Source organism: Lycorma delicatula, chromosome 1 (genome assembly GCF_047948215.1).
Source record: "Lycorma delicatula isolate Av1 chromosome 1, ASM4794821v1, whole genome shotgun sequence".
Lineage (NCBI taxonomy): Eukaryota > Metazoa > Arthropoda > Insecta > Hemiptera > Fulgoridae > Lycorma > Lycorma delicatula.
This window is the reverse complement of record NC_134455.1, coordinates 114,269,487-114,296,107: the sequence shown is the minus strand read 5'-3', so window position 1 is coordinate 114,296,107 and position 26,621 is coordinate 114,269,487. Positions and strand designations below refer to the sequence as shown.

Sequence of the window (26,621 nt, the reverse complement as noted above, 5' to 3'; positions counted from 1 at the left end):
AGGTGATGATCAACCTCACCAAATCTTCTCGACAACCATGGCTTGATGTTGGGGATGAGGGTTCTCGTCCATCGACCCACAGCTCCTGCGACCATCTTTCCTGCCAGATATTATAAACAGCATCCCTGACCTCTTGTTCTGGCTTGCCTTGTGCCCTCTCCACCCTCTTTTTGCGATTAGGTCAATAGGAGGTGTACCCGATAACACGCACAGGGCGGCATAGGACACTGTCCTGTATGCGTACACAACACCTAGGAGCACACACCTGTGCATCCTCGCCAGTCTCTCTTTGTTGCGCCTGATGGCGATAGAGCGCAACCAGGCCGGAACGGCATACATAAGCGAAGACACGACGGTGGTCGCCAGCAAACGGCGCTTTGAGGCCCGAGGGGCATTCTGCGATGACATAATGATGTTTAGACTTTTTATCATCCTTTCTACCTTGTTGCATACATTGACTATGTGCTCCCTATTATCTGAGTTACACTAACCACCCTATTATCTGAGTTGCACTAACCTCACGAGAAACCACTTACTCACCACTCTTTAGAACCTGTTAGAATACTCTACGTTTTATACTTACTTTGTTCTACAATACTTGTAACTATAAAGTATACACAATGCACTTATTAATAAGAATACTCAAAATGTACTTTCTTCAAGTCATTAAAAAATTAGAAACGTTTAATGCCAACCAGAATTTTGTCTTACGGCAAGAAGTTTTTCAAAAATTATCGAACATCCACATAATCTTTTGTAATTCATCGGAATTAAATAAAACCGCAAAAGATTTTTTTCTCTTTCACTTTCTAGTAAAAATGTTTCTGATTTTTGGAAATCAATTTTTTTGCATAATTGCGGTAATTATTATCTCTTAAGAACCTGTTGAACTTAAAATTATTTATTATTTAACTTAATTATGTTCAACAAGCATACATCCAGTTACGGACACTTTTTTATATTGAGGTTACACTATTCTATAAAAGCCATAGTATGGTATAATTATTTTAGTTTAGAGAAATACATTAATTTACATATTTGTCTTAGGCTAAAGAGTCTGGAACAGATATGTAAATAGATATGTAATTGTCTGGCAACAGCTGTAACACAAGTAAAGCAAATACTATAGGTAATACTATATATACATATATATATATATATATATATATATATATATATATATATAGGTAATACTATAGGTACTATAAAGAGATACTATAGGTACCAGTCAAAGCTGCTGTTTCCGATTCTAATGATATTCAATACACAGTTTGCTCCTTTACATTTCAGGCAGATACTATAATCTGTAGGGCTAAATTTCAGGCTTATTAGCCTAGCATTGGAATTTTACTCCTGAGAATAGGTATATCGTTTTTGGAGAAGAGTTTTAACTCCACTGAAATTGTCTACATGTAATACTGATAATAATGAATAGAGGAAAAACCTTTGACTCCAGAAAGGAATCGATTTTTTAAATAAAATCACATCTTTACAAAAGTTTTTTACGTTGAAAACTGCCCACTTTGACATCTCCATTAGAAAATCTGTCATCAGATTTAAGCCTTCTAGGAAAAGAAGTGTGATTTTCGATGCCCTCACAGAAATAATTTTTCTTTTACTGAAAAACTGATAATTTTATGTAACATTATAATAATTAAGTATTGTTTATTATGTATTTATTTGCAGCAGTAATTATAATTTAGTTATTAAATTATGATGTAATGTAGACATTAATTTATTAATATTAATTATTCTTTTGTTATAACCTACTCGGTTCGCTATGTTGATTATTAGCAGGTTCAAAACTTTAAGAACTAATTTACTGCAATATTTTTGTTTTATGAATGGAAAATTCATACGAAAATTTTAAATAAAAAAATCCCTTTCGGCCCGTCGGAAGGCGGAGGTAGATTTCACCGGTGCTAAGTAGGGGATAAAAAAGATTTCCACTTTAAGTTAAGGAAAACTTCAAATTTACTCAATACGACAATGGTTGCATGGGAAAAAGTTTCATACGTTTAGCATACGACAAGACTCATCTTCTTACAAAACCAGCAACATTTTGGTTATCCCTTGCCGTAACGGTTTAAGCCTATTAAGGGAGGTAAAATATTTTTTGTCTTCAAAAGCCCATTTTTCCACCCCCGGGGCCTATGGTTGATGATATCAAAAAAATTTACTTAGATAAGTTTTAGGCTCTTATCCAAAATTGGTAGGAACTTTAAACGAATTCGATATTTTACTTAATAAGAAATTTATACCGATATTTTGTTTTTTCGAAAAAGCGCCCCCATTTCCACTCCCACGGTCCGATTTTACCATTAATGAACTAGACCACGATTTTGGGTTGTTATATTTTATTTATCAATTTGAATGTGATTGGCGAAAAATTACGGCAGTTATCGTGTCCACAAGAAAGTTAAATATATATAAACTTTTGAACTGACGGTGGTTTTGGGTCTGGGGGATATGAAACGCGAAGATATGTCGAAATTTTGGAAATCGAATCACGGTACCCCATTACAATAAGTAGTTTTCTTATGACATTTACCTAAAAACACGGTTCATCAGCTTTATGGAAAAATTTACCTTTATGGAGTGTGTAGATTCGGAGGTCCTCTTGCTTCGAGGGCACATATATTTACCCTACTTATTAAAAGAAATTAGATGCGTGAGAATTAATTGAAAACAGGAGTAAAGGGATTAAAATGATAAATAAAATGTTTTTTTGCAGGTTACTAGGTGAAACAGTAGATAATAAATAGTAATCGGATTATATCCAACATAAAAAGCTTGAAATATGCATGCAAATATATATGAAAAATGCCTAAAATATGAATGAAAAGTGTGAGAACATGCAACTTTAAATAATAAAAAAATAGTAATTTTTAGTTTTTTTTATTTCAAAATCAGCATACAATTATTAAGTAGTTGAATAACATATCGATAAAGTCGATAATTAACAATTATTTAACATTTTGTTACTTTTCTAAACGTAAACAATCAGGTACTCTTCCAAATATTCGGTAGAAAGATTATGTCTTCGATCACTCAAAATATTTTTATAAGTGGAAAAGGATCGTTCCACATCCACTGAGGTAACTGGCCAGTATTTGAGTTTAGGTGCTATATTAGCACTTATTGTTTCTGGCAAACGTTTACCCGTCCCATTAATAAAACTATCAATTTGACATAAACGTTCAAGGCCTGCGTTATTGTTCAAAATATTTTCAAATTTTTCTTTAAGTTTACACGGGCATACCTCTGGAAATGCAGAGTTCATTTGGCGGATTTTATTCATTAACTGAACAAATTCAGTCAACGCCAAACCTTGAGTTTCAAGCGTTTTAATACTCACAGGTATGTGGGGAAAATGAAAGCTAATCACAGCTATGCTTTTTTTAATACTAAAATCGTTAAACGCTTCCTTTGATTGACAAACTACCGTAGCCTCTGCACTATCGAAGTCGTTTACTACACCTCTGATGACCTCGAAATGTTCATTATTAAATAGTACAGCTTCTATTCATGTTCCCCATCGAGTTACACTGGTTCGGGAGGTAAAGGCAGATGCGGCAGTTTTTCTTTATAGGCCTTATTGCGAGTAGATGCCTTAAGAAACACTTTCTTTGTTTTTGAAATCAGTTTCTTTAATTCCCAAACGTGGATTACTTCTTCAGCGAGTCGATGTACTCCGTGAGTAAAACATGTCTCGTGAATCAAACTGGGATAAAATATATGGAGGGTTTTGGCTGGCTTGATCACGTAGGGAGCAGCATCTGAGAGAAATATAAACATCTTTCATCTGCAGAAGATTCAGGAAATATGTTTTTAATATTCTCATTTATAAATCTGGCGATCGTAGAATAATTTGACTTTTTGAGGTCTTTGCAGGGCACCAAATAGGAAGAAGAAGGCTCTAGTTTTAATGCACCGACAATTAAATTTGCAATGTAACGGCCACAACTGTCGGTAGTTTCGTCAGCTGAAATCCAAATAATGCCATCCTTGAGCTCATTGCGTATTTCTTCCAGAACATGTAGGTAAATTGTTGGTATGTAATTTTTACGCAAGTTGATTCATCTGGTATATTTTAATTTAATTCAAGAAATATTTTCGCAAAAAATCTTTGAAGGTAGGATTTATAAGTTTGTAAAGAGGAATATTACTTGTAACCAATGCTTCACATAAATCCATGCTAAAGTGGTTTTTTTATTTACCTTTGGAAGTAAAATCACTGCTACTTGCCGCTGTTATAAGTTGCTGTCGTGGGCCTTTCTTTTGCAATGCGATATGAAGACTTGTCTTGACATGCTGGTCTATTTGAAACTTTTTTGTGTACGAAATATTTTTCTCACAAAACTCGACAATATAAAATATTTCCATCGTGTGTAAATATTCCAGGATAGTCAGTTATCCGTGAAGAGACACTTTTTTTCGAGAGGCATGGTACACCTTAAACTTTGCACAAATAAATAAAAAACTAAACTGATGCAATGAGCGCTTCAACAATAACATTTATAATTTAATTGCCTAGTTGGAAGAGTGCTGCAGTAGACGTGCGCGACGCAGAACGGTATCGTCCGTCCTTGTCTCGCGTGAGTCTGTGTTTTACTTGGCCTCATAATAATATTATCCTACCAAAACAACAGACGAAGAGCCGTGCCGCTAGTCGGTTTGGCCGGCTACAACGTAAGATTTCGTTTATTAACTAGGTACCGCACCGATAAATATTGTAAATATAACGAAAATATGTATCGTCAATAGATTTTAAGGAAAATATACAATAACCGGTGAGAATGGGCTTAATATGCAAATGCATAGACACCGGATAATAATTCGGTCTCCAGTTATTAGATACCAATAGAAAACTTCGTTGACACCCTAATTAAGTTCATTTTTTGGCTTGTCGAAATAAATCTCATGTATGTAACGGTACAAGCCGAGGAGGTCATTTGCAATTAGCTTTGTGGATTAAGGAAAAAGGTTCTCCTCAGAGAAAGACAACTACTACAACAGCTTTTTTCCTTTTACTATAACATATAGATTTGTTATATTTTCTTATGGATTGATAAGGATGTTTTAGGTACGGCATGGAATATACTCTAAAATAGACTTTCCCATTTCCGGATTAGTAATAGATATCTAAAATAGTAAAAAGAAAAACAAATAAATCTGATTTACGTTTTATTTTTTCAATAATAAACCCGACATATATTCAGGGATTTAAATTTTATAAAATGTAACCTTTTTACAGTATACTTGTTCTTTTACCTGACATGAAGGATGTATAATTAAAAGAAAATGAATGACATATATATAAACCCCCAACATAATTAATCCAGTATGTTCAGTAGTATTTTTCGAATATCTCATAAAATTACATTTTACAAACGGAATGCTCCCGTGAAAATAAAACCTCAGAAAAATTGAGAATGTATATACTTGCAGTTTTTAAATAACAAACCAGTAGTAATCTCCTGTTTAAGTTACTTCTTTTTATCATAAAAGGGGAGTTTTACTGATATTATTTCATAAAAATGATTTCATAGTAGGTGAAAGAATTGTGAGCAATACAGTACTAATACTTATGAAATCCATTGTTTTCTATCTAAAAGCTTTAAAAAAAGAAATTTATTTTATAGTAAAATGTGTCAGGAAGATGAATTCAAGGTAAATGTTTTACAGTTATCATTTTACTCATTGTGTTCTTCATTATCCTAAGTGTGCAGTATCAGATTATGTTTTTAACTAATTTATAATTAGGTCACCTGCTAACAAAAAAATGTCATAATATTGTTAATTATTTGGCTAACTGTTATTATCAAAGTTTTTTTAATCTAAAGGTGTTTATCAGACTTACTTTTATTAGGCTTTTTAAACCATCAATAATAGCAAGTTCTTTCACTTCATAATGACTATTAGCTTGATACTGAATCGATGTTGAATATTTTTGATATTAAATATTTACAACGTCAGGTTATTCGTCAGCTTTAAATTTTCTCAAATATTTTTTAACCGAGCACACAGCTCCGCAAAATAAATCTATATATATATATATATATATATATATATATTCTAAGTAATAGCTTCATAAGCCCGTAATTTATTTCGTTCATGCTTCAGATTTATTGGTTAAGAGTATGTAGTTGTATTACTATACGTAATGAACCATGTCAAATTTTTCCAGTTCGCTTTTTATCACTTGTTACGAAATAGGATAAGCTTTTGAGGAGTACAGAGATATTGTCACACCTAACACTATAATTAGCACACTAAATCGGTGTTTACAGGCTCAGTATAGAACTTGATGATTTTACTGGTTAGAAATTGGAATACTTTACGTGATATCAGGAATTTACTCCCGGGAGTTTTTTTTTTAATTTTAAATGAAAAAATGAATAGCCATCAACCAACTTATTCTGAAGTGAACAATATATCGCTATCTAGGTCTTCTTAAAAATGTTAGAACCATTTTTTAGATCCAAGAATGAGTTATCAGATCGTGTTTTAGCTTCCATAAAATTATGAATCATGTAGCCTGTAATCAGTAAATTTTTTTTGTATGTTTTATTTTAAGAATGGTTCGTTACCATAAAAAAAAAAATTGTGATGAAATAGTAATATCTAAGATATATAACTAGGTCCCAGAAGTATTTTTGCCTTAACATAGCCCAACACTTCATTCGTGCGATAAAAGGAATTAGCACGCCACTGATAACAACTTTAAAATATGACCACTCATTTAAAAGATTTTTCAAATAATCTATTTGAAACAAAATAAAAGATTGCCTTTTAATTATTATTTGATCTATTTTCTAGCCAACTCTAATTTTAAAAAACTGAATATTCTAGTCTTCGTTAACAAGTAAAATTATGTATTTATCAGTTTTGTTTCTATTCTAATCTCATTTGTTTTTACTTTGTCTACCTGTAGAAACTATTTTTTCTTATGTAATATGTGTAACAGGATAAAAAAAAATTCTAATTTTTTACTTACCGGCTAAAAAAAATAAATTCCTTTTTAACAAATTATGGAAATAATTATGCATATATGGTATTGAATTGAAAATTATTTTATAATTATAATTTAAATGTATGATTGATTTATTTATTAAATTCATTCATGAAATATAAGTTATCATGTAAAGGAAAATTTTTACATTCCACAATAGGTATAACTTCAGAATGTCGTCTTATTAATTAACACTTGTATAATCAACATTTAATGATCTAATAAACATAAAATATTTACATTGTTTCAACGAAAGCTCGAATGCAGAAACACTTGTAGAAAGCAAGTAAAACTACATCCCATGTTTTTTACTCTCGGTAATTCAAAAAGTGTGTTTAATATTCATTGAAAAATAAATAATTAATAATAATTTACTATGAAAGTTTTACATTTAATTACTGTATAATAACAAATTGGACTTTGATTTCTGCGTAATCAAAAAGCCTTTTATGTAAATATACAATTAATTATAATGTAAACTATCTAAAATGATGTGTAATGTAAATATGCCTATTTAACTGTAATTGATTAGCATTAACTACTCTTTGAAGTAAATATATCGCATCCGCATTGTAATTCAATCGACTGAGCGTTATAAGGGAACAGGGCGGTTTCGGTCAAGATATAAATCACAGTAATTAAGAGAAAATACTTTAGAAACGTTGTACGGTGCTTAGCAGATTGCTTATTTGATATGTACTGAGGAACAAAATTTGGAAATCATTACTTATTGTCTTTATTTTCAAGTGAAGATGTTTTGTGATGTCAATAGGGAAAAGATGAAATGTTTTTCTGAGCTAAGAAATTGTAGTTGAATTTTTCTACTTTACTAACACACATCAGATGATAAGTACCGGAAGTTATCACCTTTTTTTGGATTTAATTAAAAATCCCTTATCCTGATAAATTTTATAATATTTTAGACAAAGATAATCGTTTCGCAATGGAATTGAATCAACTTTACATCATCATGTACGCCACTGGTACTGATTATATCTACTGATACATAAAAGGCTTGTTCTAACTATGCTGATATTAATCACGCTTAGTATAATAAAATATTTTATCCAGAAATTTCATACATATATTTTGAGACGGCCTTTTCCGTTATTACAACTATTCGTGTCACTCCTATTTACATATCGATGATCACATTTCTGGGGTCAAAGAAATCATTCATTATCGAGAGTGGATTATAATCGATAAGAATTTTTAATTTATTAGTCCGTAACATCAGGCCCGTGTACATCTGGGTTATAACCCTTGTACGACCTCCGGGACCACCGTTAGGTATTGCTTCAGAGGATGAGATGAATGATTTGTAGCGTGTATGAAAATGTCATGCCTGACCGGGATTCGAACCCGGGACCTCAGCATGAAAGGCCATCTGGTTAAAAGGACATCTGGTTACACCTTTGATCCGGATGAAAGGTGTACATCTGATGAAAAGTGTATTAAATTGCACTTAATTATCCTGAATACTTGAAAGAGACTGAATAAAAATGTTTTCTTTGTTGAAATTTTTCCTTTTAAAATTTATTAAACAATAAATAATATTTTATTTAAATAAGTAAATAATTAAGGTATGCAATAAAGTTAAAAATAGATTCCAACTTTCATCAGAAGAGAGGATTAATTTTAAGTTCTTTATAAATGCCGGAAATATGTTCAGCAACATCTTCTTTTTTTTTAAACCATAAGTTGAACCTATATCTTTATAATTCGAAATAATAAGTCAATAAATAAGTAACATGATAACAGAAATGCTATGTAATTGAAACTTGTAATAAAAATAAATGTCTTTAAAACCTAGCTTTTTATAATTTTTTTAAGCTGTGCTTAGGTAATATCTAAAATAGTCATGAAAATTGTTCTCGTCACCAGCATTATTCGTTTTCTCAACAGAATTTCAAACTTAAAAATTTAAATTTAAATTGTGAGATTGAAAAAAAATTTTATTTAAATTTTTGTAATCTGATAAAAATATTTTCTTAACGTCTTGCATTATCTTGAAAGCAGTAAAAATGTAACTAGTTATTAGAAGAGGATGAAAATGTTCTTGTTAAAATTTTTATTATGCTTTGATACTATAACCGAACTGTTGTAGACGATTTGAAGATAAAGTTACTTCCAAAAATGTCAAGGACATTCTTAGGAATAATACCTAAGTCCCATCACCGTCCCACGCTCACTGAAGTACAAGAGAAATTCAACTCTATATATGGCACTTTCATTCTGTTCACCAAAGGATATTGAACACCGTGTCTGTGTACTGAATATCGTTATTCTTAGAGCAGCGGTTGTAATTACAGTTCTTTTACATTTTTTATTTTCCTGCCATCATAACTTTAGAGATATGCTGCAAGAAGTAGAGTACGGTAATCAGTCAAAAAATTGGGTATGAGTTTTTTGGTATTTCTCGACGTTTTATAACCCAGGGACATCAAAAAATAAAAAAAGGTGGGAGTAATGTTCGTAAGTACGTACGTATGTGTAAGTATGTAGGTATGTTGACGTTTTGAAACTTAATAACCTCTGGCTGGATAAACCGATTTTTATGAAATTTTGTACAAACTCCTGAATATGGGGAAAGTTTTTTTTTATTGGTAAAGTTGTAAAGTCAATTTCTCCAGGGGGTGGGGTAGATAAATTTTCGGAGTCTTTTTACTCAAAATTTTGTAAATATAGCCCTATTTCATAATAAGCTTAGTACACGCACGCATGCTTATCTTACCATTTTTTTCCCTCAAAATTCCCATCTTTCCCAAAAATCGAAAAAGTTATCTTTATTTATTGCAAATTTTTAACCGAATGGGTTTTTGTGTTCTTAGACATAATAGTAGTCCAAATGTCTCACAAAAATACTTTGGGGCAATACTAGGAGTTGGGAAACCGATCGACGTTTAAAAATATCGTTCTTTTGAATTTTTTTATTCCATTTTTCATATATCATTATTTTTTCATTATATAAGAACAAATAATTTCATTCCAGGAAAGTATAGCAGCTTTATTATCAATATTTTTTATAAGAGACTGGGGAAAAAATTATACATAGTAAATTATATTTAAATGAAACAATGCAATTAATACGAACTGTCATTAATTAGGAGGAGAAAATCGTGTATGTACGTCAGCTTTAAAAAATTACTCGTACGTTTACAAACTAGTAAACTGTCAACAAAACTTTTAGTTGTAGAACTTTGAGTGACTAGAAAGTATTAATTAAATTTTTAAGTAAATAATTGAGGGGTTTATAAGAGCGTGTAAGAGTGAAAATCTCCTTCTAACTTAACTTTTTAGCTATTTAAGATGAAAAATTTTAATTTTTGTATCACTTTTTAGGCAATAATAACTATCTTTTTACCCAATATCCTACTTCCTACCTACTTTTTAAGGGGTTGTAGTGGAGAGGAGAACTCAAAGATTTTAAATGTAAAGAAAGATAAGCAAATTTTTTTTAAAAATACAATAAAGTGGTGCAAATTGGAGCTCGATAAATTAAACGATAAAAAAATTATGTCCAATTAAATTTAGAAGTAATGCTATTTATCATAATAATAAAAAATTAGAAAAGAAATCTATTAAGTTAATGGCAAATTACCTGTGGTTTCTGGCATGTTTTGGGGTGTTCCTAATACGTATCCACAACTTTCAGGAAATATGGATGGTAGTTTGAAAATTTAGTCTAAGAGATAATACCATATAATCTGCAAACTTTTTTTATTGATTTACTTTTTTAAAAGACTTAGTTATGATGTTACTAAAAAGTAACTAAACTAAACAAATAAATTTTATGCTATTTTTAACGGTTTTTATTTTTTTTTTATGTTACTTACCAGTATGTTTTTAATCATTAGTATCATCTGATAATGAAAGCATTCAAACCATGTTAAAAACTTAGTAAGTAGTTTGGCAATAATTTAGGAATTTTCCGTTTTTAAAACTTTTGTAAATAGTATTATTTAAAATTTTGACTGGTCTTTATTTTTGTATGGATAATTTATATAGAGCTCGGTTCGTTAATTTTTTTAATTACTTGTACTATTGCAATCGCGAAAAATTTCGGTTTTCAGATTTCAAGGGAAATATTTATTTTGACCATCCCTGAATCCATTTTGACTAGTTTCGGCGTGTCATCTGTACGCACCCATGTATCTCGCATAACTCAAAAACGATTAGCGTAGGATGTTGAAATTTTGGATTTAGGACTGTTGTAACATCTAGTTATGCACCTCCCCTTTTTATTGCAATATTGGTGTCCAAAAAAGCCCAAAATCAAAAACGATTAGAATTTTGGACTTTTTCTTAACGGCAGTAATAAGCCCTCATTGAGAGCTTTCCAATGATATTTTTTAACTTTTTTTTTAATTTAAATGTACTGATTTATTGATAATTCTTAACCTCTGATTGTAAAAAAAGTTTTACGATAAATAATAATAATTCAATAATAATAATAAAAAACAAATTGAAAAAATATCAGAAGTTATTAACAAAATAAAACTTGATGAACTTCTCATTTTTAAAAAATGTGTATATGTAATTTAATAGGCTACAAAGAAGTCATGTATCCACATCAGATTTTTTATCTTTAAAAAGGTTCTAAAAATTCGCACGTCCTATCTCTACATCTAAACTGTTTTTTGCCTCTGCTTCGCTGAAGTCCCCCAAAAGTAGGAAGGATGAGATATTACTCGTATGTAAAAAGATTGTCATTATATTAACGCAAATCTTAAGGCAATCTTAAAAAGATTGCCTTCTTGATGCTTACGATAATTTAAATCTTCCATCTTTAACCTTAAATAGTTAAAAAAGGGTAAAATGGACTTTTGTTTAATACAGTACATACATTTGTTTTACGTAACTACTAAATAGCGGTCTTTCAAGGATTCTAACGTTGTCTAACAGTCAGTTAAAATTTAACAATTAAAACTTTACAGAAAAAAATGTATTTCATATAAGAAACTAAAGTTTTATATTCTTAAGTAAATTCTTTAGAAATATTAACTTTATATCGGTTTATATTCTACTTAAAAGTAGAAGAACAGACTTATAAAAAATTAGTTCGTAATGACGAAAATGTAATGATGAAAATACAAATTCAAAATCGACGATGATCCTTTAACAGTTTATTAAAAATCTGATAGCCTCACCTGAATTAACCAAAGATGACGTAAAGTTGGCCCAGTGTGCTCAAAAAATTTAAATAACAAACAATATTGAAAGCTGATTTGAATCCGTTTAAAAATGAAGCATGTAATTCAATTATTAAAAAAAAATTACCTGTAAGATTAAAATATCCTACACTAGTTATTCCAGTCCAAAAATCATTATTCTGAATGTTTATGGTAACTATTTCAAGTCACTGATTTTATTTGGAAGTACTTTGACATAAGGAGCTTTTACTCCTGTAGACATACATACAACTACGAGCTAGTAAACATACTGACGAATTACTATCTCTGTGCAAATCATATACAAAAACCAGTATAAAACAAATGTAATTAGAGTTAATTATAATAATAATAGCAGTGAACATCCACATTCAAGAAAGATTTAATTTTTACAATTAAAATTAACAATTATTAATTTTTTTCATCTCTTATATACAAATTGTATACAATAAAACGGAAAACGGAAATTTTATTTACTTATCTATTTTTTTTTTTTAAGAGAAGGAAATGCAATTCTTTCAAGGTCAATTTCATAATATTGTTTCATTGGGAAGATGTCATTATCCCTTAACAAAAAATTTCATAAACTTTGTACTGTAGTACATCTGCTTTAGATTCATTTTTCGTTTTGGAATTAGCTATACACTATTTGTAAAAAAATTTGATAATACTGATTTTTGTAAATATGTTCAGTTTGTTTATGGCTTGTTAAAAAAAATGATATTTTATCCAAATCTTAAATTCAATGATAGATCATTCAGCCATTATATATTTCATGTTTAGTTACGTACTTTATAACACTAATTAAATAAAAATAATAATAATTAAATTAGTTTTTTAAATTAATTTATTTGTTATTCATTAATTAAAAATAATTAATAATTATAATAATAATAATTAAAATAATCCTTAGTAGACAAGCATAGGAGACATATACAAGATTCTAATTTCCTTGCGATTTTAATAAAACATATATCTGACTAATACACATGCGTGCGCGTGTATATATATATATATATATATATATATATATATATATATGTATATATATATATATGTGTGTGTGTGTGTGTGTGTGTGTGTGTGTGTGTGTGTGTGTGTGTGTGTGTGTGTGTGTGTGATCTAAAAAATCTTAAATAAATAGGCAAGCATCTAAATCTAAGTATATAATAGAGAATTCAAAAAATATATATTTATCTATATTTTTAAAATTGCCCTAACATTATTAGGTTTTTATGCATACAATTTAATTTCTTTTTTGAATCCACAGTTAAAATTAAATGTCATGAAATTATAAACTCGAATTATGTACGAACGGTTTATAATGAAAATTGACTGTATTCTAATATTTTTTAATATTTGGATTTTTATATAGCCAACATTGAAATTCATTTATATACTTTATCTCTCGAATACTATATTTTTAGGGTTAAAATCATCTTTTTTTAATTAACTCTAATATTTAGGATTACATAGACTCTAATTTGTATTTGAAAAAAATATTTAATTAAAATTATCTTCAAAGTTTTCTTGGACTTGAGAAATCAAACAAGTGACAAGTAGCAGGAAAACGAAATACATTTGTGTACAATGGTATGATCAGACAGCAGTAAAAGATTATAGAGACCAGAAACTTTTATAAAACGAAACTACTTTCATGGAAAAGAATATAGCAAATATCTTCAAATCGTCTACGTTAACAAAGAGTTTTTCATTTAAGAAATTTTCTACATTAGTTATGCAAAAATTGACAACCGAAGCACTACAATGCCTTCCTGTATGTAATAATGAAATAAAAATGATGAAAATCGATGTATTGGGTCTTGAATAAGTCTTGGATATAATATATATATATATATTTTATTATTATTATTTTATTAATTTTTAATTCTTACTATTTTAAAAATGTATTATTATAAAATTATTTCTGGTTTTGTATATTATAAATTTTGAATTGTGTTTTCGAATTGTAAAATACTAAATTGTTACCTGTGTAATTATAGTTATTATTTGTTAGTGTGAAGATATCAGTTATTATTATTTTTTTTTTTTTACGGGCATCGACTACTAAGGTCATTAGCCCTCGTCACATTCTTAAAGGAAATTAGTATCACCATGAGGATCGTCATATGTAAGGGTGTAAAGGGCCCTTACATTTTATTTAAAAACACAAACTACACAGAAACATTAAAACACCACAAAAACAAAAACAACCAACACTTATGGGGTGTAAAGGGCCCCAAAATTAAAATTTGAGATAAAATTCTCCATTCCATTTATTTTCTTATACCCGTCTCGTTTAGTTGTTAATTTTAGCACCCTCGGGGCGACAAGAACCGCCGTGAAGCAGTATATTAGTCGCGCCAGGATGCCGTGGCAGTTGACTCCTTATAAACAGGCTAAAGGCAGCCATTGCGCTTACCCATAGCCTCGCGCCCTCAGTCCACCCTTGAGGGTCCCCCATGCTATCATCGGACACACCCCGACTCACTGCTCTTGAATGCAGACGAGCCAGGGTGGCCTAGACAAGAGGGCTACCTCCCGTCACTATACGTCCCACGGTTCGAGACTCCCATATATAAATAAATGAAACTACTAGACTACTACTAGACTCTTTATCACAGCTTTAAATCTTTCACTTTTACAGACTTCTAAGAAGTCCACTGGCGTGTAAAAATGCAACTATCTTTTCTTCATTTCCATTATCCAGATCAGCAGTAATATCATTTCTAAGACGGAACCTCTTTCTGAGGTCCTCAAATATGGTACACTCTTCTGTTAGATACTTGACTGTCAGTGTTTTATTACAAACACCGCACATTGGTCTCTCTTCGCCGGTTAACAAATATGCATTTGTTAATCGCGTGTGACCGATTCTAAGTCTGGTCACAGCTACTTGTTCTCGGCGAGTCAACTTCACGTCGTTTTTCCATTTATATGGAGAAGTTTTAACAGAGTTTAATTTTGTATTTAAACTACTCCATTCAGAATTCCACTTGTTTTTAACTACGTTAGACAGTTTTTAACATCTGCCACTCTTACAGGAAATCCATCCAAATCATAGCAGACTGTTGCCTTTCTGGCAGCTTCGTCTGCGCTCTCATTACCTGTAATACCAGCATGCCCTGGAGTCCATACAAATACGCATCGCTGTCCTCGTTGATTTAAAACGTATAAAATAGACAGGATGTTTGAAATTAGGACATCCTTAATGTTTTTGTTCCGAATTGCAACAAGTGCACTTAGGGAATCGGAACAAATTAGCACTCTCTCTTCGCAATAATGTTCTGTGAAGCGAAGAGCTTGCTGAATGGCATTAAGTTCTGCCGTATAAACACTGGCCATATCTGGCAGTTTCCAACAATGGGCTTCTCCATTTACATATATGGAGCATCCAACACCATGTTCGGTTTTAGAACCGTCAGTATAAATTCTAATATGTTCTTCGTAACTACTGACGGTTGCCAGAAATTCCTGTTGGATGATCACTGCTGGCTTCTTTTTTATTTCTCCCTGAGAGAGATCCAACCTTGTATTTACCGCTGGCAAAAGCCACGGCGGTATTTCTCTTGTGGTAATTGCTATTGTATCTGGAATAGAGATTTCGTATTTTTTTCTTAATTCGTGGTACCTAATTCCAGCTGGTCTGGAATAGGTAGCACGATGTTCATATACTGCATCCATTGGATGATTCATGAAAAGTTTATTATTTATATGGGAAGGAAAAGCCCATACGTTTGCTGCATATCTTATCAAAAGGATCTCTCTTCTATAATGTAGTGGCATTATTCCGGCTTTGGACATTAGACTAGTCGCCGGACTTGTGCGGAAAGCGCCTGTCGCATATCTAATTCCGCTATTATGAATTACGTCTAACTTTCTTAAATGCGACTTCCTAGCGGATGAATATACAATACATCCGTAGTCTAGTTTCGATTGAACCAATGCCTTATACAGTCTCAACAATATCTCTTTATCTGAGCCCCAATTAATATTCGATAAACATTTGATAATGTTTAAGGGTTTTTTGCATCTAACACTCAAGTCCTGTATGTGTAATCCACATGTAAGGGATTTATCCAATACTAGTCCTAAAAATCTCACGCTGTCTTTATATTGTATTGGATCATTGCCGATTGTCAACGTGGACTTTGATGAGGAATTCTCTTCCTACAGAAGTGTACACAGCACGTTTTTTCTGGTGAAAATTGAAATCCATTATTCCTCGCAACTTCATTTAGAGCGTTGATCGCTCGTTGCAATTTGTATTTCACCATAGCAGTCTTGTTTCTGGCATACACAATTGCCAAATCATCAACATAGACGCTTTTGCTGATTTCTACTGGAATGGCTAATATCAATTCATTAATGGCGATCATAAACAAGGTACCGCTCAACGGCGAACCTTGTGGTATGCCATTTTCCAAGATTTTTATAGATGAATATTCGCTGTTGACACGTACTTGGAAAGTACGGTCATTCATATAGTTGCTCAATAAGATTGGCAGTTTGCCACGAATGCCCCATTCATGTATCTGGAGCATTATACCATGACGCCAGGTCATATCGAAAGCCTTATGAAGATCAAAGAAGACTCCGACACAATGTTTCCTTGTAATAAAGCTGTTATATATAACGTCCTCTAAGCTGATCATTTGATCAGTGGTAGAATGGTATTGCCGAAAACCTGCTTGATATGGTGATATCAAGTTTTCTTTTTCCAGAACCCAAACGAGTCGATTATTAATCATTTTTTCGAATATTTTTCCCTTAGCGCACGTCAAGGAGATAGGACGATAGCTATTGGGATCTATTAAATTTTTATTTTTCTTTGGTACTGGAACAACATGAGCTTTTTTCCACTGCTGCGGGTATATTCCATCCCGCCATATTTGATTATACAATTTTAATAATCTGCGTTTTGCAGTGGTATTCAGCTGCCTGATCATATTATAATGGATTTCATCCGGACCAGCAGCTTTGTTGCCTGCTTTTTCCAACGCTTTCACGAATTCTTCCATTTTAAATGGTACATTAAATGAGTAATTATACTCAGTTCTAAAATATAGTAGACCTTCGAGTTCTTCTTTTTTGGTCCGAAAACCTTCCTCGTAGTTGGCCGTTTTGCTGGCCTTCTCGAAGTGATTGGACAATAGCTCTGCGATTTCGTTTGGAGTATCCTTATTCCATCTTCATCTTGAAGGCTAGTTATGGGCGCAAAATTTTTACGCCCACAAATCGCCTTCACTTTTCTCCAAACGTCTGATGCAGTAGTGGTTCTGTCGATGGATGACACGTATTGCTGCCAGGATCGTTTCTTAGAGTCAATCATGAGACGTTTTGCATACGCCCTGTATTTTTTAAAGGCAATAAGATTTTGTAGGGTAGGACGTTTCTTGAAGGCTTTATACGCTCTTTTCTTTCTTTTAATAGCTTCACTTATTTCTTCGTTCCACCATGGAACGGGTCGTTTCGTAAGTTTCCCAGATGTTTTGGGAATGAATCTCGATGCCGACTCAAGTATCGCATTTGTTATAGCGTCGACATCGTCCCCGATAACTCCAGTTGTTTCAGGGAGTATCGTTCTAGCTGTGAAGCTCGTCCAATCCTTTTTAAACAACCATCTTTTAGAGGTGGGATATATTTTTCTTGTAACATCAGTTACAATTTTCACCGTGAAATTATCGCTTCCATGCAAATCGTCTAAAACATGGAAGCTGTATCTCGGTGCTATCGATCCGCTTATCAGTTCAAGATCTATACAGGACGTCGATCCATCTCTGGCATTGAAAAAGGTTCCTGCCCCATCATTTAAAAGCATAAGTTCAGAATTCATCAGGAACCTTTCCAATTCTCTTCCGCGGGGATCTACTCGATCCGATCCCCAGAGAGAATTATGAGCATTAAAGTCACCCACCAGTAAAACAGGTAGGGGAAGCTCAGAAATTAATCTTGCTATGTCATCCTTATTCCAATCAAAATTCGGCAAGTATATGCTGCAAACAGTGACCTGAAGCGGACGCTTCATTCTAATGGCGACCGCTTGCAGGTTTGTATTTAGGTCAACAGCTTCGGCGGTAGCTCTGGTCGATGTTAGTATGGCTATTATATTATTAAAATTGTTTTGGACTATTTTATTAATATTATTTTTATGATTATGGACAGATTCATAACTTGCATTTATTATTTTATATATATGTAAATTTGCTATTGATTTGTAAGATGGTAAGGGCGATGGACTGATTTTCTTGCCGCAAGTTCGTTTCTTGAATTATGTATTTTTTTTTATTTTTTATGAATTGTGACCTGAAATTCTAATTATTATTTCCATTGCTGTGAATTTATAATTTATTATTAGTATTGTATTCCGATCTTTATGTATTTAAATATTGTATTTTCAATTTATATGTGAATTGTTACTTATATAACTGTTGTAAGGATATTGTAACTATTGTATATGTTTTTATGTAATATTGTCCAACATACGAAGGCTTTAAATAAAGCTGTTCTGTTACACGAAAAAAAAACAAAATAAATAAATTATTATTATTATTATTTATTATAAATTATTATTATTTAATTTTTTCGTCTTAATTCACCCCGCCCCCCCGGAGTTGGAACGCAATTAAGCATTAACACAACTCCGGGGGGGTGTCATTGCCTCAAACTACCTCGGCGGTTACCTTGGGCCCGGCTAACGCCGTTCCCAAGGCACCACCCAGGCAGCCGGGACTCGGTCTTAGAATGCCATGCTTCTAAAGAGGATCCCAAAGGGGTCTCCTCACCGGGACTCCGGTCTTGATGCCACGCTTCTAATGAGAAACCCCAAAAGGGATCCCCCACGAGGAATACGGTCTTACTTTCCCACTAATGCCAATGCAATGGAGTCCCCACCCGTTCATCGATGGTGGGACACCGGAGCCTCCCACCCTTCTCGAACGGAGCTTAAATATAAAAATATTTAAGCTAACGGATAGGTGATGGATAATAAATCTTTACCGCTTGCTTTTTAGTAGCTAACAGGGTTTTATTTTATATTGACTTAGATTTTACACATAAGATATAGGCTTCCGTTCTCACATGTATTAATTTATTAATCTATTCAATTTTTTTTCTTTGGTATTTCCTAAATCTAAACCGTTTCTAAAGAAACTGGGAAAACCTAGCTTTATAAATAACATTTTTGCAACGATTTATTTTCATTAAATGTTTAAGTAATTAATACGCGATTGTGTTTATGATTTTATATTTATTAATCCTTATTCACTGCATGCAAAGAGTATAAAATGATATTATAATGGCAATTACCAACGTAGTTAATCAGAGTTATGTAGAAGATATTTATATAAAGCATTAACAAAGACAAAACCATTGTTTCATAAAAATATAGTCTTGTTTCATAAAAACTTAAATGATTTAATAAATAATGTATATTTTTTTATAAAAATAATCTCATCAGTCATCGGTTAAATGTATATGAATATTATTAAATTTCTAAATACGTAAAACTGCTTCCAAATATATATGTAATATATATACATATACATTTGCATAAATATATATGCAAATATATTTATTATATGCATCTCCGGAAAGATTGTGACGTGAAACACAAGTCAATCTTGAAATTGTCAATAATAATTTTCAGGACACAAAGCATCCACTCCGTTTTCTTTGATGAAAGTGAGATGTAACGTCCTTTTTCATTGAGCCAAACATATTATTTCCGGCCTCCGTGGCGCGAGTGGTAGCGTCTCGGCTTTTCATCCGAAGGTCCCGAATTCGAATCCCGATCAAGCATGGAATTTTCACACACGCTACAAATCACTCATTTCATCCTCTGAAGTAATTCCAAACGGTGGTCCCGGAGGTTAAAGAAAAAAAAATTCCACATCCTTGAATCAGTTAAGAAACCTCTTTAGTATAGAAGATCGAACAATATATTTTTACATTTTTGGAAATTTTATATTCTCCAGCATTTTGAGATATGATTTTATGTAGTACTAGTAAAATTTGTTTGTAATTGTAGATTTTATTATCAGTATTAGTAGGATACCTTTTTTAAACGTTTCCTATTGCAAAGGTCGTCACTGTAGTTATATGAACCACTTTTACGTATTGTTTGTATTTGCTCGTGCATCCGGTGTGTTCAGTACAATATTATTTAATGTAATTACTGCAGTTTTATTTTGGAGTACTATTATATTAACAAAACACACTTTTATAAACGCAACAATCAAAAGTACACAAATTAAATACAGTGACTACACTTAAATACTATATCAGACGGACTGAACAAAAGTCAATTCACAGATAAAAAGTACTACCCACACAAACGTTACACACAAAAACTTTCTTATGGGAAAAGAGTATGCAAGCACAAACGTATTAAGCACGATAAACAAATTTTACATAGTAAAAAAAATGTACAGTCTCAATACACTTCAACAATTTAAAGTTTACAAGCAGTGAAAATTTAAAAAATATGATACATCATTAAATACAACACATTAAAAGTGCTACTCGGCAGCGTATCAAAAGATTTTCCAAAGATGCCCTCAATCAAAATCGACGCTACTTACAATACATCTGAGAGAAATAAATAGCTTCTTAAAGATTTATAACCATATTTTTACGAATTTAAAAGGTAATTATTTTAATTAACATTAATATAATTTCATTAAATAATTGTGTAAAAAAATAAATAAAAATAAAATGAGTTTAACACACACAGTTTTAAATTTCAGCTATTATTTGCCGTACTAACCGTGTGTTGATCATTCAATGTAAATATTAGAATAGCTAAACAAAATTCCAAAACACATATAATGATAAATTAATGTCTTAGAATTTATAAAAACTAAAAGAAATTGCATACTATCCTGCATTTGCACTTCATCAGTCAACTTCATCATTATCTTGAAAAATAAAATAAAAAAGATTATATTCTTTAACAAAATAAGTATTTTTTCACTCAAATAAACAATTAACTTTCTTTTTATTTATAAATAAAATTTACCTGGAGCTTTTAGACCCAATAGAATATCAATTCCCAGGCGTGCTTTTTAGTCGGTTACCACACACAGCCTGCCTACTGTTGTAAATGCAGCAATAATAAACTTTATTTAATAATGGTATTATGATAATGTGATAAGAACCAAAACTAGATAAACATTTTTTTAAGATTTTAATTCTACGGGACCATCAAACTAAAACAAAGGAACGAATTTAGGAACTGTTAAATTATTTCATAATACTATATAATCGCCAATATTAATAAATACATTTTCACAATCTATATCAGTTTTACATAACATTCACAAGTCATTGTTATCTTCTGAATTTTGAAACGTTATCTTAATTATTTATTTATTCAGGCAAATTTTGACGCTAAATTATATCAGTGCAAAACGTTATTTTTTCTTCTTATTTTCATACGTTCTACTAATATTAATGATTTTGTAAAATGACATCAAGTTTATGACAGGTAAATATTTCATTAGGTATTTAGTTCAAATAACTTATTGCTATGGAGATGTGTATGCAAATATATTTATATATGCATCTCCGAAAAGATTGTGACGTGAGACACAAGTCAATCCTGAAATTGTCAATAATAATTTTCAAGTCACAAAGCATCCACTCCGTTTTCTTTGATGAAAGTGAGATGTAACGTCCTTTTTCATTGAGCCAAACATATTATTGCTGGCCTCCGTGGCGGAAGTGGTAGCGTCGGCCATTCATCCGGAGGTCCCGGGTTCAAATCCCGGTCAGGCATGGCATTTTCACACATGCTACAAATCATTCATCTCATCCTCTGAAGTAATACCTAACGGTGGACCCGGAGGTTTATAGAAAAAAAAATGCAGACATTTTCATCTCTTAAGTGAGACCTCGTACACGCACAGAGACAAGATATGAAATGTACCTATGAGAGAAAGCAACTCTGACTACTGCTTGTACCTTAGATTATTTAGTACTTTAGATTCATCATTGGCATAAGATAAACATCGTTTTATTTATAAAAATCTTTTCAAAAGATATATTGGATTGTATTTTAAAATTACACAACCTCACAACCAGTGATGGGTAAATTCCTACAGATATTTTTTAGGAGAATATTTCCCGGGAATTTTAACAATTAATTATTTTTAGTGGGAATTTATATTTCACAACCTCCCCTTTCCTCTAAAAATATCTACTGATAAACTATAAACACACATTATCACTGTGTTCCCCTGAATCGCAAAGGGCTTAAATATAATACAACCAGGTTTTTACTTCCTTGTACAAAGTAAAGAAAATACGTGATCGCAAAAAATTTCGGTTTTCAGATTTCAACGAAAATATTCATTTTGATCATCCCTGAATCCATTTTGACTAGTCTCAGCGTAATGTCTGTACGTACGTACGTACGTACGTACTTACGTACTTATGTATCTCGGATAACTCAAAAACGATTAGCTGTAGGATGTTGAAATTTTGGATTTGTTGTAACATTTACTTGTGCATCTCCCTTTTGATTGCAATTGGCTGGACCAAAAGTATCCAAAAAAGCCTAAAATCCAAAAAATTTGGATTTTGGACTGTTTGTTAATTGCAGTAATAATCTCATTGAGAGCTTTTCAACGATAATTTTATTAATAAGTGGTCCATATTTTCATTGGTTTTAGAGATATAGCAAAATAAAATTTTAATTAATGAAATATTTGGATCTTACAAGGGGAAGGCACATCGGTTCAAATCCGACTTCATCTCCTTTTTTTTTCTTTTAACTTTTTTTTTAATTTAAATATATTGATTTATTAATTAACCTCTGATTGTAAAAGATTTTTTACAATAAATAATAATTCAATAATAACAATAAAGAAATAATATCTGAAGTTATTAATGAAATAAAATTTTATGTACTTTTCATTTTAAAAAAATGTGTATATGGAATTTAATAGACGTACAAGGAAATTATATGGTGTCCACAATAGATTTTTTTCCTATGCCATAATGGTAACATTAATTATATAAATACATTAGTATAATTATTACACATAATGAATATTATTAATTCCTGAATAGATTTAATTATTAAAAATTCATCCTAATTTTCAAAATCTACATTATGATTATCTGCGGAAAAATTGTAAATATCAATTAGTGTAATTTAAATTAGAAATCTTAAATATAATTTTTTACTTTGTATATTTCAAATTTTGGAATATATATTTGGAACATAAAGAAAATATCTTTAAATGTAAAATTTTAAGAAATTTGGGATTTTTTTAATAACTGGTTTTTGTGTAAACTTGATAACGTTTTTTGTGTAATTAGTTTATAATATTGATTCTGTTCAAGATGATCAGTTGTGGATTACATCTTTTGGGGGCTAAAAATATTACTTTCATGTTGTTTTAATCTGACACACTCCTGTTTGATTAAGCGATCAAAGGTGATGATTCTTTTTTACTGAGAAGTGCTTGTTCTGAGAAGTACTTTGCCTGACCTTTTTAGCATTCTGCAGTTAAGTTTGTTAACATCATATCAGTCGCATTTGTAATTCTCATTAGTAGTTAATTTAGGTTTATAATGTACTAATCTTTTTCTACGGAGCAGAATAATTTCTTTTCTGGAATGGCAATTTTATTTGAGCATTTGTCTACGAGTATTAGCGAGATTTTTACGTTTAGTGCCTGTTTCTATGAGGATTTTATTAGCGAGTTTGTTATTAAAATGTTATACGGTAATTACACTATTATTTATTATTAATTTCACAATAATTTTTTATTATGCAGTAAAGTAGAGAGTTTTACATAATTTAAAAAGTATTTTTATTATTAGGTAATAGATATCTTAACTAATAATAATAATTATTCATAATGTGAATATAATATAGTAATAATAACGGCAATAAGAATTCATGAGAAATGTATATTATACAGCTATTTTTTATGATTAAGCTAATTAAAACTAAATAATTATTATACATATTTTAAATACTTAAATCCTAAAGCTCTCAATGACATTCGCCACTACTTCTTCTACCTCTCGAATAGAGAAAAAGCTGAAATTTTTTCCCATAGTTATTCCCAAGGTATGTAAGAAATGTAAATAAATATTATTTTAACTAATAACTACTTAGAGTTAATTAAATAGGGACTAAAAAGAGTGCTAGGACTTGAAGAACTGAAAATTTTAAAGCTGATACATATTGCTAAGTGGTCATTTTTTCCTCACTCGTACTCTAACAAGGCAAAAAGGTGTATAAACCGATTATTTCAAAGCAGTATACACCTTGTCCCAATAATTTAAACAGTCAAGTTTGTAAAAATTATTTGCTACAATAAGATTTAGAGTAATATCTACTTCAAATTTTACTCTAAAATATCATATCTCGCTGTTATTAAATTTCATTTAATAACATTTCTATGATGATTAAATGGGATTAAAGTTGTGTTCCCTATCCTTCGTATATCGTCTCGATTTGCTGTCAAAAAAGTTTTAAAATCAGTCAAAAAAACTCTCCAACTCAGGCCTCTTTTACGTGTTCTTTGAAAACATAATTTGGGTTTACTTTTAACCACTCCTAAAAGGCTAAAGCTGGATAAAGAGAGGATTTCACACTTCGCTTGTATTTTGGGATACAGTTTTAATATCAGAATTTAGGTCTGAATGTAACCGCAGCAAGATCTGGAAAAAAATTAACTTCCATTTCACTAATAGGAAAAAGGTTGTTTGTTAATTCATTCACGAGGATCAAACGCTTATTGTAGTAAAAAATAAGTTTATTAATTTTGAAATCAGATACTCGCTCGAATCGCTCGCTTAATGAAACCCTGAAAAAAACACTGAAATTTTATAAGATTCCAAATTAATGTTAGGGCGTTGAAAGTATATATCTCTCTCTATATATATATATATATATATATATATATATATATATATATATATAAGTTTATTTGCAGAACTGCATTGATTTGCATATCTTTTTTCATGGATCGAGCCCCTTCTTACGATTTAAAATAGAATCGTGAAGTAACTAAAAGTCTGGAAACTTTAAACGTTTGCTAATAAATTTATCATTGCGATTTTTAAACTTAAAAAGCAATTCGTATAAAGGCAAGTAAAAACGCAAGAGCAGTTAAATTATACTTGTTCAGTAAGCGGAAAGTCTATCAAAATATCATTATCAGAAATGAAGCAAAGAGCAAGATACAAAGGGCAAATAGCTTATGTAAAGTTAGCTTTACGTACGGGAGGAGACGTAAACATAACAGCCTTAAGAAATAAACTCGTGGTAAAAGGAAGACTAGTAGAAGAAGGATTGAAGAAATAATAGATGGGGAACCAAACGGGTATTTAAGTACACGGGATCGTTAATTCAGTGCATAATCTGAAACGAGAGTGAAAGAGGATTGCTAATCTGAAACGAGGTGAAAAAATACATACAAATTCGGACCAGTTGCTAACAATGAATTATGTAATACTTATTTTTAGATTTCGTTTAAATCACCATTAATAACATGAAATTTTATGTTATTAAAATTTCTAGGACGAGCCGGAAAAGATTCATATTTTCAGATTATATTCCGAAATTTCGGCTGATGTTTAACAAATCTATCATGGAAGGACTTCATCTTGTTCCCAAAGTTGATTTCAACTCGACTTTACAAGCTGCAGATTGTTTTTCAGGTAACAAATTTTCTTTTGAGCTCGAACTATTTAAGAAATAAAGCATGTAAAAATGTAGCATTTGTCCGTGTAAACAACGAATTTAAGTTTATCAATAAAAAAATGTGATTTATATATTTTTAACTTCCTGGCATCATAGCTCTAGAACTATGCTGTAAGAAGGAAAGTATGTTAATCAGTCAAAAAACTGGATATGGGTTTTTAACATTTCTGACATTTAATGACTCAGGAATCCCAAAAACAAAAAAGTGGGGTTAGATAATGTTTGTACATGGTTGGCGTGTTCAAAGTTTAATAACTTTTGACTGAATAAACCAATTTTGAACAGACTCGTGTATATAGGGCAATTTAATGAAATTTTTTTTAATTGTATCTGTTATTGTTTTTAAGAAAATTTTGCACCAAAATTCTCCCTTCCCAAAAAATCTAAACATTATCTCTTTATTATCTAAAATTAATATCTAAAACTATCTCTTTAATTATTGCATATTTTTAACGGAATTTTTTTTAATGTCTTTTAGTATAGTAGTAGTGCAAGCAACCAAAACAAAGTACTTTGGGGCAGTATTGAGGGTGGGGCAGATGATCAAAGTTTAAAAATACCGATTTTTTTTGATTTTTCAAAATTTCTTTGGTTTATTTAAAACTTTAACATTATTAAGGTTTAAATTATAAACTTTTAGTTATAATCTTATATATAAAGCCGAAAGTTTGTTATTGCATTACTCGAGAACCAACCAACCGAATGCTTT

At 31.0% G+C, this 26,621-nt stretch overlaps 1 protein-coding gene across 2 annotated transcripts in view; it reads right to left on the bottom strand.

Moving 5' to 3' along the window:
- Positions 1 to 12,442, bottom strand: part of LOC142321413 (facilitated trehalose transporter Tret1-like) — a 57,215-nt gene extending 44,773 nt beyond the window's left edge. Inside the window, exon 1 of one of the 2 annotated variants that reach the window (XM_075359492.1) lies at positions 12,296 to 12,442. The gene's annotated coding sequence lies outside the window, so the exon portion shown is untranslated. Of the gene's footprint in view, positions 1 to 7,000; positions 7,193 to 12,295 lie in introns of those variants that run through there. The other variant, XM_075359485.1, reaches the window with a different exon arrangement.
- Between the last annotated feature and the right edge of the window lie 14,179 nt (positions 12,443 to 26,621).